This window comes from Dendrobates tinctorius, unplaced genomic scaffold (assembly GCF_039654945.1).
Source record: "Dendrobates tinctorius isolate UK_male_01 unplaced genomic scaffold, ASM3965494v1 ptg000011l, whole genome shotgun sequence".
NCBI classification, from domain to species: Eukaryota; Metazoa; Chordata; class Amphibia; order Anura; family Dendrobatidae; genus Dendrobates; species Dendrobates tinctorius.
Window position 1 is genome coordinate 98021164 of NW_027361679.1, and position 17420 is coordinate 98038583.

Here is a 17420-nt window from a genome sequence, read left to right on the forward strand (position 1 = left end):
TTTGGTTCAGCAGCATGTGAATGAGCAAGGTAGGCGGAAATTCCCCACACTTCCGCAGCGAGCTGCTCCACACGATCAGACAATTGCTTTATCTCCATTGAGAGAAAAAAAAAATTCCCCCTACGGCCTCAGAGATATAGAGGAAAAAATATACACACTTTTTTTTTTTTTTTTTTTTAAATTCTTTCCTGCTATTGAGTACCCTAGGATCTGCGTAAGGCTGGTGATTCTGTTATGAATGAGTCACCGTAGGAGGCAAAAACAGAAATGCTAGCTAAGTCCAGAAAACCAGAGAAGTTGGCAGCTATCGGATTGCAGACCCCTGAACCTATCAACAACAACTAGCAGTAGCCGTGGGGGGTTCCTACGATGCCCTAGACCCCTCGATCACAGCTGGAGAACTGCCTAGCCTAAAGACAGAAAGGGAAATCTAAACTGCCCCAGAGCAAACCCCAAAGCAATAGGCAGCCCCCAACATATAATGACGGTGAAGCAAGAAGAAAAAACACTAACACAGAAAGATAGACTGAGCAAATGATGGGGCCCAAGCTAACTAGATAAGACAGGATAGGAAGGCTGCTGTCTGCAATCCGCGAAAAACCCTATCAAAATAAGAGCCAACAGACTGACAGGGAAAAAGGCCCTGAAGACGCTTGGCTTCAAAAAGACTGTCAGTACTCAGGTATTTTCTGAAGACAGAGCAAACCGACAAAAAGGAATTCAGCTCACCCCAGCAGGGAATGGCAGAATCCAGAAAAGCAAGGCAAACTAAAACCAAAACACAAATGCAAAAAGGCAAAGCAGAAAACTTAGCTTTTGAGGAGCAGGAATCAGACTGGTCTCCTAGAATTCCACAGAGAAATCACCAGCGAGGCAGAAGGGCGTCAGCTGCCTTATATCCAGTCAGAGATCCCCGTCGCCCAGTCATCCTCTCCCAGCTCAGGTGCTTGGTAATCAGCCTCACTACCTTCCTTCACCAGAAGAGGGAGTTCATCAGACTTCAATGGTGAAGGGGAAAATGAACTCCTAACACTTCCCCTTTGTCATCTCAATCATAACTCTGTCGACCGTATAATTCACAATGACCCCATGGTCGCAGCGAACCCTGACGTTTTTCTCGGTCAGAGATAAAACGAGAGGAGTTCCTGTCAGTCACCTGACTCTTTGAGTCCAGCCAACTGCAGCATCACGGTACACACCTGTGGCCCATCGTTATCCGGAAAATACATGCCGCACTCCTCAAAACCCATACAGACACACTGCGGTTCCCCAGACATACCCACTGAGGCAACCAGTGCCATCATTTCCTGAACCATCCCAATTTGGGTTGCTGCCCCCTCCTGAGACTCCACCCCTTTTTGGGTTACTACCCCAATTTGGGTCACCACCCCCTTTTGGGACTCCACCCCCTTTTGGGTTAGCACCCCAATTTGGGTCACAGCCCCCTTTTTGGACTCCACCCCCTTTTGGGCTACCACCCAGATAAAGGTCACCGCCCCCTTCTTGGACTCCACCCCCTTTTGGGCCACCACCACGATTTGGGCCACCGCCCCCTTTCGGGATTTCCTCATGTCCGTTCTGCAGAACTTCTTATGCCACAGTTCACACAGTACAGTTTGTCTTTTTGGGCTGGTACTGGCCCTTTAAGCACGACACCACACCAGTTCCTTCTGGCGCTGCCACAACTCCTGCTGTCACAAATCACCGACACCACCAACTGCTGTTCACACACAGCGGCCGGTGTCCTCTTCGTAACCCCGCCGAGTTACAGGAAGCCGCTTGTCCCCTTCGTAACCCCGCTGAGTTACAGGAAGGCGCTTGTCACCTTCTTGACTCCCACTGAGCCACCGCAGGCTGAGTCAAGAACAGAAGAGAAAAAAAACACCACAAAAAAACTCACGGGTCCTGTCTGTGTGCTATTCAGGACATACCGTCTCCACCTGAGATCGTCCAACACACAGGGCGCACCGGGTGCTATTCAGGGAGCCGACCCTCCTCCCAGGGTCTCCCCACACTCCGGCCTCACCAGGTCAAGGGGCTCAGCGTGTGCTCTTCAGGACATCCGTCTCCGCCTGAGACTGACAACACTCACGCCTCACCAGGTCCAAGGTCATACCACGTGCTCCAGGGATCCGACTCTTCTCCTAGAACCTCCCAACACTTACCCTCCAGGACCTTGCTCACTGAACCCTCTAGGTACACAATCTTTCCCACTGACCCAGGTCAGTATACCACAGACTCCTGTCTGTTACCTGTTGGTGACGGCCACACAGGTTCCCGGACGCCTCTTCTCCTCGAGGTATCCCACAAATATCAATACAGTCACTTTTCTGACCCCGGTCAGTATTACTCACGATTTTCCAGACCGTCTGCTCTCCAGGCTCAGAGCCGCCAGTACGGCAACATGTGCTTCTTGGAACTGCTGCCCGCAGTCTGTCACCAATTGTAGCTATTCAACTTGCTCAGGAGCAACGGGAGACAATCAGGAGGCACGTTCCTTTAAAAGTTCATAGGGTTTATTGCTCCATAACCCATAAACCAGCACATAACATAAGGAATAGCCTTTAGCTCAGGCGAAAACAAGCATAAGTGTCCATTGTTTCAGGCTCAGTCCTGGAGCCTCAGCAAACACAGGAGGCTTATCCGTCCTCACATACAGCCAATATCCACAGGCCTCACCGGGTCAGCAGCCTCAGCACGTGGTCTTCAGGAAGGTAGCACACCTTCCTCCACATAGGCCTGCCGGGACCTTCCACATGGCCCAAACAGATCCATGCGCTCTCTCTCATGTGACCGGACCTCAGGTACCTTATATGGTCCATAACCACACCCACAGGTGATCACATGGCTATGACCTCACTAAAGGTCCTATTACACAAAGCCACACATATACTTTATTATGACACTCTTAAACACACCCCTGGGTGGGTTTGTAGGTAACCAGGCTCGCCCATCTCTCTAGTTACCTGGAGACTTCTCCCTTATACATTGAAGCAACACCTCAGCAATATCATTGTTGAACAACACATAAGTCTCCATCCCAAAGCCACCCACTTTGGGATACATAACGGCCATTCCGTATTCTGCCATTCATCCTTTCTCCTGGGACATCCACACAGTGCCCCCTAGCGGACTAAGTGGTTACTACACCACATAATGTATGTATGTGTGTGTGTGTATATGTGTGTGTATATATATATATATATATATATATATATATATATGTATAATGGACAGATAGAATAAAAGCCGGCAATTAAGCAGTCAAATACAGCAGGACCCGACAGGATACAATAGATGAATTACATACTGCATAATATATACACATAGAATAGATAGATGTCAGTGACATATACAATTAGTACAGTACGTGTGCAGCTTACTGTACATGTATTTAATTATCAAAAGTTTATTTTTCTGAAAAAAATGGGGTGGGATCCCGATGGCTGGACGCTAATGTCTATAGCCTGGAAATGGGATAATATCCATGGAGCTTCCCAAGATATTAATATCAGCTCAGAGCTGTATACTTAGCCTTTACTGGCTATTAAAATGGGAGACCCCCCCAAAAAAAAAATTACGTAGGGTACCCCTATAATAAATAACCAGCAAAGGCTATGCAGAAGGCTGTTGGGCGATATTTATAGCAAGAAGTGGGATGAGCGAGGTTAAGTGCCAGAATTGGCACATCTTAGAGATACGCCTTTTATGTCTAATATCTCTATATTTAAAAATGAATGTGTGTGTGTGTGTGTGTGTATCACCAACCAATCACTAAGCATCTCTCATTTCACCAGAGCTGGTTAAAAGTAGCTGAGCTGTGATTGGTTGCTATGACCAACAGTTTTCCCACTTGACAACACGTCAGCAGACACTGACATGATGAGAGAAATATAGCATCCCTGGGAACATAAGCTCCCAGCCATTGTCTGCCCCCCTGAAAGGAGCAGAGAGCACATGACAGATATAAATCCCCCCTCCCGTGCCTATATCCCCATCACATATCCTCCATCCCGTAGGCACATCTTCCCTCTTATAGGGATCATTGGTATGGAAGTCAGAGCAAATCCATCCAGCGCTTTGGTACTGACTCCAGGGTCTCTTAAAGGGATCATTGGTATGGAATTTAGTGCAAATCCACTCTGCGCTTTGGTACTGACCCCAGGCCTCTCTTAAAGGTTTCTCTGGTATGGAAGTCAGGGCAAATCCATTCAGCACTTTAATTCTGACCCCAGGCCTCTCTTAAAGGGATCCCCGGTATGGAAGTCAGGGCAATTGCCTTCAAATGCTCTGGTACTGACCCCAGGCTCTCTTAAAGGGATCCTCGGTATGGAAGTTAGGGCAAATCCACTCAGCGCTCTGGTTTTGACCCAAGTCTCCTCTTAAAGGGATCCTCGGTATGGAAGTGAGGGAAAATCCGCTCTGCGCTTTGGTACTGACCCCAGGCCTCTCTTAAAGGGATCTCCGGTATGGAAGTTAGGGTATATCCCTCAGCGCTCTGATTCTCACATCAGGCTTCTATTAATGGGATCATTGGTATGGAAGTCAGGGCAAATCCACTCAGCGCTCTGGTTCTGACGCCAGGCCTCTCTTTAAAGGGATCCCCAGTATGGAAGTTAGGACCGTTCCACTCAGTGCTCTGGTTCTGACTCCAGGCTGATGGGATGATGTGGGATATTAGTGGTAGTTGTCTGGTGGCTCTGGGTGATGGGATGATGTGGGATATTTGTAGTAGTCCAGTGGCTCTGGCTGACGGGATGATGTGGGATATTATGGGTAGTAGTCCGGTAGCTCTGGCTGATGGGATGATGTGGGATATTAGTGGTAGTAGTCCGGTGGCTCTGGCTGATGGGGCGATGTGGGATATAATGGGTAGTAGTCCAATAGCTCTGGCTGACGGGATGATTTGGGATATTAGTGGTAGTTGTCCGGTGGCTCTTGCTGATGGGATGATGTGGGATATTAGGGGTAGTAGTCCAGTGGCTCTGGCTGACGGGATGATGTGGGATATTAGTGGTAGTTGTCCGGTGGCTCTTGCTGATGGGATGATGTGGGATATTAGTGGTAGTAGTCCGGTGGCTCTGGCTGACGGGATGATGTGGGATATTAGGGGTAGTAGTCCGGTGGCTCTGGCTGACGGGATGATGTGGGATATTAGGGGTAGTAGTCCAGTGGCTCTGGCTGACGGGATGATGTGGGATATTAGGGGTAGTAGTCCGGTAGCTCTGGCTGATGGGATGATGTGGGATATTATAGTGAATGTGGCTATGCGAAATGGGAGGGGCTCTACACTCAGCTTTATATATATATATAGATATAGTCATTATAATTTGTTATAGCTAACCGTAGTTAGTTACTATGCCCGGGCAGCGCCAGGCTCTTCAGCTAGTATATACATATATATGTGTGTGTCACTGACATCTATAGATCTATGTATTCTATGTGTACAGTAAATATCTATTCTATATATTCTATTCTAACCTGTCAGCGTGATGTTACTGTATGCGGCACATGAATTGCCGACTTTTCAAAAGAGATCGGTGCATAAAAATCAGACAGGATTCGCATGGTCCAAGTGCTGCGCAATTTTTTTTTTTCTCGCACCCACAGGCTTGCATTGGTGATTCTCAGCCGAGTCTCACTGTCAATCGCAGCCTGCGGTGATTTTTTACGAACGTCGAATATACCTGAGAAAAAAAAACCCTGATGTGAGCTGCTCCATAAATTAACCCTGGGCCGAGTGCTATGCGATGTTTTCTCGCATAGCACTCTGCCGTATTCTATGGTAGTGTGACGCCGGCCTTAAATTGATAGCTGTGGTGAAAAAATATTTTTTGTGGTTCTTATGTAATGAGCAATTAAAGTTTTGTGGTATTCATGTGGTGGGGTTCTAGCACCTGGCACCCCCACTGATCAGCTGTTTTTAGTGCCGGCGGCAGCAAGATGTTGACAGTTGCAGAGCAGCACAGCTCCATGAACTCTGTAATGACTGCTGTTAGGTAATACATTTTGAATGAATAAGGGTGAATCTGCAGTACTTTCAAGAGCTTCTCACTAAATTAGAATATCATCAAAAAGTTAATTTATTTCAGTTTTTCAATACAAAAAGTTAAACTCATATATTATATAGAGTCATTACAAATAGAGTGATCTATTTCAAGTGTTTATTTCTATTAATGTTGATGATTATGGCTTATAGCCAATGAAAATCCAAAAGTCATTATCTCAGTAAATTAGAATACTTTATAACACCAGCTTGAAAAATGATTTTAAAATCCGAAATATTGGCCTACTGAAATGTATGTTCAGTAAATGCACTCAATACTTGATCAAGTCTCCTTTGGCATCAATTACTGCATCAATGCAGCGTGGCATGGAGGCGATCAGCCTGTGGTACTGCTGAGGTGTTATGGAAGCCCAGGTTGCTTTGATAGAAGCTTTCAGCTCGTCTGCATTGTTGGGTCTGGTGTCTCTCATCTTCCTCTTGATAATACCAATAATACCAATAATAAAGTCAGGCAAGTTTGCTGGCCAATCAAACACAGAGATACTGCTGTTTTTAAACCAGGTATTGGTACTTTTGGGAGTGTGAACAGATGCCAAGTCCTGCTGGAGAATGAAATTTCCATCTCCAAAAAGCTTGTCGGCAGAGAGAAGCATTAAAGGGAATCTGTCACCCCTTTTTTGAGATATCATATAATGATATCATTCAATTGTGTGTCACATAAGGATTCTCTTAGTACTTTTGCTTCCCCCTGACCCCGCACCTTTCATGCATAAATACCTTTTTTTATATCGGTTCAGATGTATGTAAACTGCCGCTGTCCGGTCCGCTGGGCGGGGCTTATTCACCTGCTCCTCCCCTCCCTGTCTTGCTCTACGCATTTCTTCTTGTGTAGAGCAAGACAGGGAGGGGGGAGCAGTTGAATAAGCCCCGCCCATTGGACCGGACAGCGGCAGTTTACATACATCTGAACCGATATTAAAAAGGTATTTATGCATGAAAGGTGCGGGGTCAGGGGGAAGCAAAAGTACTAAGAGAATCCTTATGTGACACACAATTGAATGATATCATTATATGATATCTCAAAAAAGGGGTGACAGATTCCCTTTAAGGCCGGTTTCACATTAGCGCTTTTTCAGCGCGCGCACGGCCGGGGGTAGCTCCGCCCCCGAGCCGGCTCTCTGCCCGGCGTGCCCGCCCCTTCCTTGTAGCGCCGCCACCTAGCGGACAGCGGCGCCTGCGATCGGCGCACCCTATCTTTAGCATAGGGTGCGCCGATCGTGCGCAGGCCGTGCGCTAGTTGCGCTTTGACCTGCGCTGCGCACTTTTGACGGTGCGCCGTGCGCGCCAAAATCAAACTTTTCGGATTTTGGCGCGCACGGCGCACCGTCAAAAGTGCGCAGCGCAGGTCAAAGCGCAACTAGCGCACGGCCTGCGCACGATCGGCGCACCCTATGCTAAAGATAGGGTGCGCCGATCGCAGGCGCCGCTGTCCGCTAGGAGGCGGCGCTACAAGGAAGGGGCGGGCACGCCGGGCAGAGAGCCGGCTCGGGGGCGGAGCTACCCCCGGCCGTGCGCGCGTTGAAAATGCGCTAGTGTGAAACCGGCCTAAGTGCTCTAAAATTTCCTGGTAGACAGCTGTGCTTACTTTGGTCTTAATAAAACAAAGTGGAGCTACACCAGCAGATGACATGGCTCCCCAAACCAACACTGGTTGTGGAAACTTCACACTAGACCTCAAGCAGCTTGGATTGTGTGCCTCACCACTCTTCCTCCAGACTCTGGTACCTTGATTTCCAAATGATATGCAAAATTTACTTTAATCTGAAAACAACACCTTGGACTTCTGAGCAACAGTCCTGTTCTTTTTCTCCTTGGTCCAGGTAAGACGCTTCTGGCGCTGTCTATTAGTCATGAGTAGCTTAACACAAGGATTGCGACACTTGTAGCCCATGTCCTGGATATGTCTGTGTGTGGTGGCTCTTGAAGCAATGATTCCAGCAGCAGTCCACTCATTGTGAATCTCCCCCAAAATTTTGAATGGCCTTTTCTTAACAATCCTTTCAAGGCTGTGGTTATCCCGGTTGCTTGTGCACCTTTTTCTACCACACTTTTTCCTTTAACTCAACTTTCTAGTAATATGCTCGGATACAGCACTCTCTGAACATCCAGCTTCTTTAACAATGACCTTTTGTGCCTTACCCTCCTTATGGAGTGTGTCAATGACTGCCTTCTGGACATCTGTCAAGTCAGAAGCCTTCCTCTTGATTGTGGAGCCTATCGAAACAGACTAAGAGACATTTTTACATGCTTATGAAGCCTTTGCAGGTGTTTTTTGTCAATTATTCTAATTAATTGAGATAATGACTTTTGAGTTTTCATTGGCTGTAAGCCATAATCATCAACATTAACAGAAATAAACACTTGAAATAGATCACTCAGTTTGTAATGACTATATAATATGATTTTCACTTTTTGTATTGAAGAACTGAAATAAATTAACTTTTTGATGATATTCTAATTTTGTGAGAAGCACCTGTAGCTGTACAGCCTTGTGCAAGTCTACAATTCTGTCCCTTTTATCCTTAGACAGCTCTTTGGTCTTGGCCATGTTGGAGAGGTTGGATTGTAATTGATTGTGTGTGTGTGTGGACAGGTAACAAGTTCAAACAAATGCTATTAATACAGGTAATGTGTGCAGAGTACTAGGGTTTATTAAAGAAAAACAACAGGTCTGTGAGAGCCAGAATTCATGCTGCTTGGTAGGTGATCAAATACTTACGGTATTTCATGCAATACAATGCAATTTAATTATTTAAAAATCATACAATGTGATTTTCCGTTTTTTTGTTTTTAAATTCTGTCTTTCACAGTTGAAGTGTACCTATGATAAAACTTACAGACCTCTCCTTTCTTTGTAGGTTGGAAAACTTGCAAAATCGACATTGTATCAAATACTTATTTTCCCCACTATAGAAACAATTTTGAGATATTTTTTAGATGGTGTGTGTCACTTGACAATCATGTTTTGTAGAGTGAGTTTTAATAAAAGGATATTTTATAATTCCTAAAGTATTATTTGTTAATGATAGTTCAGCATTTAAATGCTGTCACAAGCAGTGAGTCAAATGCAACACTTAGTATTTAAGACAACAAAGGTTAAATTTCTTTTACTGTACCTTGAATACTCCGCTAAAATTTTGGAAAGATCTTGGGAAGATTTTCATTTTGTTTCAGCTTTTTGTATCAAGCTTTTTATTATAAGCTCTGTCTCACTACACCCACAGATGTAGGGTCAGTGAGGGGAAGGACTACCTGGATTAAATCCTCCAATACCCACCTGTTCTGAGAGTGAGTTTTAAATTGTGCTGGAATTGGTGCACCCACTGCTGGATGAGGGTTACCACCTCTTCGATGATAATATCTACACCAGCATCCCTCTCTGCCAGATATTCCCAATGTTATAAATTGTTGTGAAGCACCTGTAGTCCAAAGAGGTCACAACATCCCTGGATGGATTTCTTGAGGGGTGCAGTTGTAGGTTTGGTGGAGATGATGTTCTACCCTCTGACACCCCAAATGGTTAAATGTAGAGTTGAGCGAAACGGGTCGAAAAAATTCAAAAGTCGCCGACTTTTGGCAAAGTCGGGTTTCATGAAACGAAACCCGACCCTAGGATGAGGTCGGCCACGAGGTCGGCGACTTACGCGCCAAAGTCGCGTTTCAAAAGTTTGTTTTGCGCTCTTTTTCAGCCAATCAGGATCCACGGACACTGTGGGCAACGTGATGACCTAGGCACGGGTCACCACCATCTTTCAGAAGGGCATGCAAGTGATTGGCTTGCTTTGGTGGGCGTCACAGGGGGTATAAAAGGGCGTGCACGCCGACCGCCATCTTACTTCTGCCGATCTTAGTATAGGGAGAGGTTGCTGCTGATTCTGTAGGGAGAGCGTTAGGCAGGGAAGAAGACAAAAAAACTGCTTCTGCTGCTAGCGATTTGGCCTGCACAACACACAAGTCACTGTGTGTGCAGTGCAAGGGGAGGCTATATAGTGGTGTATCAGTGGTGTTGGTTGTTGGGCTGCCTTTTAAGGCTTCCTGACATGCTGGCATTGCTGTTTACCCACTGCTCCGCAAACTGCTTTTTTAAAAGCAATCCAATCTCTCTTATCCTCTAGTCACTTTTGTCACAGCTGTGCCATCGAGCGTGTCACATAGCGCTCAGATATCAGTGGGCCTCACACAATCCACAAGTGTCCAGTGTCCAAAAGTGTGCGCAGAGATTCAAAATCTCCATTATCCTCTCGTCACTTTGGTCACAGGCAGCTGTGCCATCGAGCGTGTCACATAGCGCTCAGATATCAGTGGGCCTCACACAATCCACAAGTGTCCAGTGTCCAAAAGTGTGCGCAGAGATTCAAAATCTCCATTATCCTCTCGTCACTTTGGTCACAGGCAGCTGTGCCATCGAGCGTGTCACATAGCGCTCAGATATCAGTGGGCCTCACACAATCCACAAGTGTCCAGTGTCCAAAAGTGTGCGCAGAGATTCAAAATCTCCATTATCCTCTCGTCACTTTGGTCACAGGCAGCTGTGCCATCGAGCCTGTCACATAGCGCTCAGATATCAGTGGGCCTCACACAATCCACAAGTGTCCAGTGTCCAAAAGTGTGCGCAGAGATTCAAAATCTCCATTATCCTCTCGTCACTTTGGTCACAGGCAGCTGTGCCATCGAGCGTGTCACATAGCGCTCAGATATCAGTGGGCCTCACACAATCCAAAAGTGTCCACTGTCCACAAGTGTGTGCAGAAATTCTAAATCTCCCCTGTCCTATAGACACCTTGTACCTTGTTTTACATTACTATATAGTTTGTTGGATTTTGTCTACATTTCTACCAAAAATGAGGAAGGCTGGTGGAAGAGGCCGTGGAATTGGGCGGGGGTTGGCAGCTGGTAATGATGGTGTTGGTGGTGGATCTGATGGTAGTGGCAAGAGCAAAATAGGACCGAATGCAGGAGGTGCTGACCCTGCGTCATCGTCTGTCTACATAAGGCCTCGAACGCTTAGTTTTCTAGGAGTTGGCAAACCGCTTTTAAAGGCAGAGCATCAGGAAAAAGTTTTGTCTTACATTGCTGACTCAGCCTCCAGCTCTATCGCCTCCTCTTCTTCAGTTGTAAAAAGTAAAAGCACTGAGTCGTCATTGGAGGCTCATGTTCATGAACCACACCTTTCCTTGTGTCCTTCACCCCAACCAAGATTGAAGGATGACGCAGGCCATACTACTGATTACTCCATGGAGCTGTTTTCACATACCATGCCTGGATTATCAAGTCAAATGGTGAATTACCCAGGCCAAGATGAATCTGACATGGAGTGCACTGATGCACAGCCGCTGATGGATGATTCTGCTGGTACATTCACTCAGAGCACTACATTGTCCTCGCAGTGTACAGAGCCAGATTTTGACCCTGATGAGACTCAGGTGCCCCTTCCCGCACACTATACCACCATACACGGTGACACAGAGAAAGGTGCACATGACATAGAAGAGGAGGTGATGGATGACCCAGTTGTTGACCCAGATTGGCATCCATTGGGGGAAGAGGGTGCTGCTTCCAATAGCTCAGATGAGGAGCATCCACAGCAGACATCGACATCGCAACAGCTGTTATCTGGCAGGCCCGGAGCACTCCAAAGACAGGTTCCAATCATCAAAAGAGTTGCTGGACAGCTTGTCCAGAGGGTCAAAAGATCACAGCGTGCTAGGCCGCAAAATGTCTGCCAAATTAGGAAGAGTGCAGTGTGGCACTTTTTTGAACAAAATCCTCATGATCAGGCCAAGGTTATCTGTAAGAAGTGCGCAAAGACCTTTAGCCGAGGGAAAAATCTGAAAAATTTGAATACCAGTTGCATGCTTAGACATTTAACCAGCATGCACTTGCAAGCGTGGACACAACACCAAACCTCAAGTGCCACATGTGCAACTGATCACAACGAAGGTAGTCAGCAACGCTACATTGTTTCCCCCACTGTAAGCCCACCGGTTAGCACAGCAGCAAATGTTGAGGTGTCGTTGCAAGGCCACAGCAGTCAGGGAATCCCACTGTTATATCAACGAAAGACTGATTCTAGGCCATCAGAAAGAACACCAACTCCATCACCATCATCAACCCTCTCTCAGTCCGCCCTGTCCACCGCTACTTCCACCATATGCAGCTCTCAAGTCCAGCTCACCCTCCCAGACACTATGAGTAGGTCAAGAAAGTACTCAGTCTCTCATCCGCGTACACTGGGTTTGAACGCCCACATTGCCAAACTAATCTCGTTTGAGATGATGCCCTTTCGGTTGGTGGAAAGCACAGCTTTCCGCGAACTCATGGCCTATGCAGTACCACGCTATGACCTACCCAGTCGCCACTTCTTCTCTCGCAAAGCCATCCCAGCCCTCCACCATCATGTGAAAGACCTCATTGTCCATGCACTCAAGCAGTCAGTGAGCGGAAAGGTGCACCTCACAACTGATGCATGGTCCAGTCGGCATGGCCAGGGCCGTTACGTGTCCATCACTGCGCACTGGGTTAATGTGGTGGATGCAGGGTCCACAGGGGACAGCGGTGGTGGGACAGTGCTGCCTAGCCCACGGTATAGGAAACAGTTGGCTGTAGGTGTTCGACCCTGCTCCTCCTCCTCCAGAAGCGAAAGCTCGTCCACAGAGCGCAGTCGTACGAGCACTCCATCTGCAGCTGCCACTGTTGCACACGATGTGTCCCCCTATCGAGCAGCTAGTGGAAAGCGTCAGCAGGCTGTGTTGCAGATGATGTGTTTGGGCGACAGACACACCGCCGAGGTGCTGGCCGAGTACTTGAAGCGACAAACTGAGTCATGGCTGGGCAGTGTACATCTTGAGGCAGGCAAGGTAGTTAGTGATAACGGGCGTAATTTTGTGGCAGCCATAGCCCTTTCAAAACTCAGCCACATACCTTGCTTGGCTCACACCTTGAACCTGGTGGTGCAGTGCTTCCTCAAAAATTATCCGGAGTTAACAGCCCTGCTCCAGAAGGTGCGAAGACTGTGCGCGCACATCCGCCGGTCGCCTGTACACTCCGTTCGTATGCAGAAGCTGCAGCGATTGCTCCACCTTCCCAACCACCGCCTCATTATCGACATTGCAACAAGGTGGAACTCCACCCTGCACATGGTGGAGCGGCTGTGCGAGCAGAGGCAGGCCATAATGCATTTGTGGGAGGATACACGGCCAGGCACTTTGAGAGCAGACATGGAGTTGACAGGCGTGCAGTGGTCGAAGCTGAAAGACCTTTGTAAAGTCCTTCAGTGTTTTGAGGAATGCACACGGCTGGCAAGCGCAGATGACGCCATCCTAAGCATGAGCATCCCACTTATGCGTCTGCTCATGCAAACTTTGACGCACCTTAAGGAGCAGGCGTCTGCAGCCAATGTTGATGAGGAGGAAGAGGAAGAGGGAATCCTTGATGACATTCAGCCATTGTCTGCTCAGGGACCTCTCCTGGACGAGGTGGAGGAAGAAGAGGAGGAGGAGGATGATGATGGGGATGATTACTTAGGGGAGGAGGATGCATCTCGTGGGGCAAGTGAAAATGTTGGCGTGGCAAGGTCTGGTACAGGGTTTGTGCGTGACTGGAGGGATGTGGATTTGCCAGAAAGTGCTCCTCCACCCAGCACTCGCAGTGCATCATTGACACCGGGAACATTGGCCCACATGTCAGATTATGCCTTGCGGATCCTAAAAAGGGACCCCCGCATTGCCAAAATGATGAACGATGACGACTACTGGTTGGCCAGCATCCTGGATCCACGCTATAAAGGCAAATTACAAAACATCATGCCACAGGAGAACCTTGACCTAATATTGGCTAATAAACAAGCAACTCTGGTAAATCGGTTGCTTGAGGCATTCCCAGCACACAGCAGCGGTGATGGTTCTCACACGAGCCGTACGGGCCGGGGGCAGCTTGGCAGAGGTGTTCGTAGTGCACACAGCAGAAGTGGCGTTGGAGACAGGGGTTTCATGACAATGTTGTGGACTGATTTTTCAAATACCGCTCACACAACTGGTAATACTGCATCGATGGAAAGTGACAGGAGACAGCAGTTGTCAACTATGGTTACAAACTACTTTTCCTCCCATATCGATGTTCTCCCACACACGTCATTCCCCTTTGACTATTGGGCCGCTAAACTGGACACCTGGCCTGAATTGGCCCAATATGCCTTACAGGAGCTCGCTTGCCCAGCTGCAAGTGTGCTATCGGAAAGAGTCTTCAGTGCAGCTGGATCAATCCTGACAGAAAAAAGGACCCGTCTGTCAACCCAAAATGTGGATGATCTAACCTTCATTAAAATGAACCACGCATGGGTTTCCAAGGATTTTGTCCCACCTTCCCCTGATGACACATAGGGTGACAGAAAAATGGCTTGCTTTGGTCCACCTCTTCCTGGTACTTCACCTATTTCGCCTTTTGCATCAGCTGAATGTCCAACATCAACATATGCCACTTTCTAAAACTCCCTAACTGTGCTGCCTCCCCCCCCCATGGCCGGGGTCACCACCTAGCGCACGACACCATGCGAGTGCCGTTGCCCTGGACAGGTGGGTAGGCCGACTCTTGGGCGCGGGCACTGGCACAGGGTCCCTCATAGTGCAATCAAGTGTCTCTGACGGTGGTGGTGCACACCCGCCGTCAGACACACCGCTGTACTATGAGGGGCCCAGTGCCAGTACCGACGCCCACGAGTGGGCCCCCCTTGCTTGGGCAGGGCCCCAGCATTTGCAATCTTTACCTCTCCCTGCTCCTCCGCTGTGTAATCTGGGCCGTCAAATCCATTCTGTGCCTGACACCGTCTGAGCCTGCCTCCTGAGACATATATTTTGAATGTGTACGCTATCCATACATGTTATTCGGGGATACGGTACCCTTTCTAACCTTTGTGCAATCACGTGCAATCCATACTGGGCCTAACACCGTCTGAGCCTGCCTCCTGAGACACATATTTTGAATGTGTACGCTATCCATACATGTTATCCGGGGATACGGTACCCTTTCTAACCTTTGTGCAATCACGTGCAATCCATACTGGGCCTAACACCGTCTGAGCCTGCCTCCTGAGACATATATTTTGAATGTGTACGCTATCCATACATGTTATCCGGGGATACGGTACCCTTTCTAACCTTTGTGCAATCACGTGCAATCCATACTGGGCCTAACACCGTCTGAGCCTGCCTCCTGAGACATATATTTTGAATGTGTACGCTATCCATACATTTTATCCGGGGATACGGTACCCTTTCTAACCTTTGTGCAATCACGTGCAATCCATACTGGGCCTAACACCGTCTGAGCCTGCCTCCTGAGACATATTTTGAATTTGTACGCTATCCATACATGTTATCCGGGGATACGGTACCCTTTCTAACCTTTGTGCAATCACGTGCAATCAATACTGGGCCTAACACCGTCTGAGCCTGCCTCCTGAGACATATATTTTGAATGTGTACGCTATCCATACATGTTATCCGGGGATACGGTACCCTTTCTAACCTTTGTGCAATCACGTGCAATCCATACTGGGCCTAACACCGTCTGAGCCTGCCTCCTGAGACATATATTTTGAATGTGTACGCTATCCATACATGTTATCCGGGGATACGGTACCCTTTCTAACCTTTGTGCAATCACGTGCAATCCATACTGGGCCTAACACCGTCTGAGCCTGCCTCCTGAGACATATATTTTGAATGTGTACGCTATCCATACATGTTATCCGGGGATACGGTACCCTTTCTAACCTTTGTGCAATCACGTGCAATCCATACTGGGCCTAACACCGTCTGAGCCTGCCTCCTGAGACATATATTTTGAATGTGTACGCTATCCATACATGTTATCCGGGGATACGGTACCCTTTCTAACCTTTGTGCAATCACGTGCAATCCATACTGGGCGTGAGAACGGCTGGCGAGCTGTTAAGCAAGCTACAGCACCTGTCCAGACAAGTACATGGATTCCCTAGCGAGGAGACTTATTTGATTGTTTTCAATGTTGGGACAGCAATTTTTGGGGAGCACTATACTCTGGAGAATGATAGATGGGGCCCACCATACACTGGAACATTCCAAAGGTGGACATCAGACACTGGAGCAGCATTTACAGGGCCCATTATACACTAGAGCATTAGAAATGGGGCCCATTTTTCAGTTCGTAACTTATATTATGAAGTTAATTAAGGTTGACAAGCTTAAGTAAGAAGAATTGATGCTTTTGGCATTCAAATGGGCACTGTAGGTGTGTTTCCTGTCCTCCTCTCACTGCCGACTTTTATTCCCCATTGACTTACATTGGGTTTCGTGTTTCGGGACGACCCCGACTTTTCCCTATAATCGGACGATCTTGCTCGACCCGACTTTTGGAAAAGTCGGGTTTCACGAAACGAAACGCGACCCTAAAAAACCAAAAGTCGCTCAACTCTAGTTAAATGTGTTTTATAGTAATATTTGTTATCTAATAAGTAAAATCCTCTGTGGCTGCAGTTTAGCCTAGACAGGGTCAACTGTAATGGCTGGCCCAGATTAGGAAGGGGGAGCTGAGAGTTATTGCCAAGTTCAGGAAGTGACAAGTTAGTTGGAGGGAGTGTGGTGAAGTGACAGCAGCAGTCACAGACAATAGGCTGCTAGGGACAGCATGAGCCTGTTACTCAAGGCAGTGGATTGCCAAAGAACCATTCCATGCAAGTTCGTCTGTCGTCCTGGTAACCTCGAGATAAATATCGGGGCCTTTTGGCACACTAAGCCTGCGGAGCTGCAGGGAAACATGAATTCAAACTCTCAGAGGTGGAAGGTGATGGAATCTGGGTGCACTGCTTGTGGTGAAGAAGAATTCCTAGTACTAGAGGAGTTAACAATGAGTTAGGAATGCTCTACCCATACCGAGAACTGGGCCTGAAGCTAAGTACGGTACCTGTGGGAAAGACTGTATCCCGTTGGGCCCTATCCCATATGCCTGATTGTAATAACTGAAAGCTGCCAAGTAAAAGTTTGACTGTTTTAATGAATTCTGTGTCCCTGGTGCCAGTGGAGACCTATTGGCCACAAGAAAGTGTGGTGCACACTACTCAAAGCAGCACACCAGGACTGGGACATGTTTTGTCTGTAGGGTGCAAGAGCAAGCAGAAGCAGCAGCTCGCCCACGACTACCTCGCTCAGGGATATTACATAGTTTCCTAAATGGGGTCACATGTTTATGTTTTGGCATCTTGGTGGCACTGTAAATGTCACATCACAACATGTCATCCAGAATTTATTCCACTAAAAATTGAATTCCAATATGCATATGTGGTATGACTACAAATTTTTCAAAATTTTCACCAACTTCC

At 47.5% G+C, this 17420-nt stretch overlaps 1 protein-coding gene across 1 annotated transcript in view; it reads left to right on the forward strand.

The window, feature by feature from the left end:
- Window positions 1–17420, forward strand: part of LOC141100176 (kelch-like protein 23) — a 63520-nt gene that overhangs the window by 28185 nt on the left and 17915 nt on the right. The gene's annotated exons all lie outside the window — the stretch shown is intronic.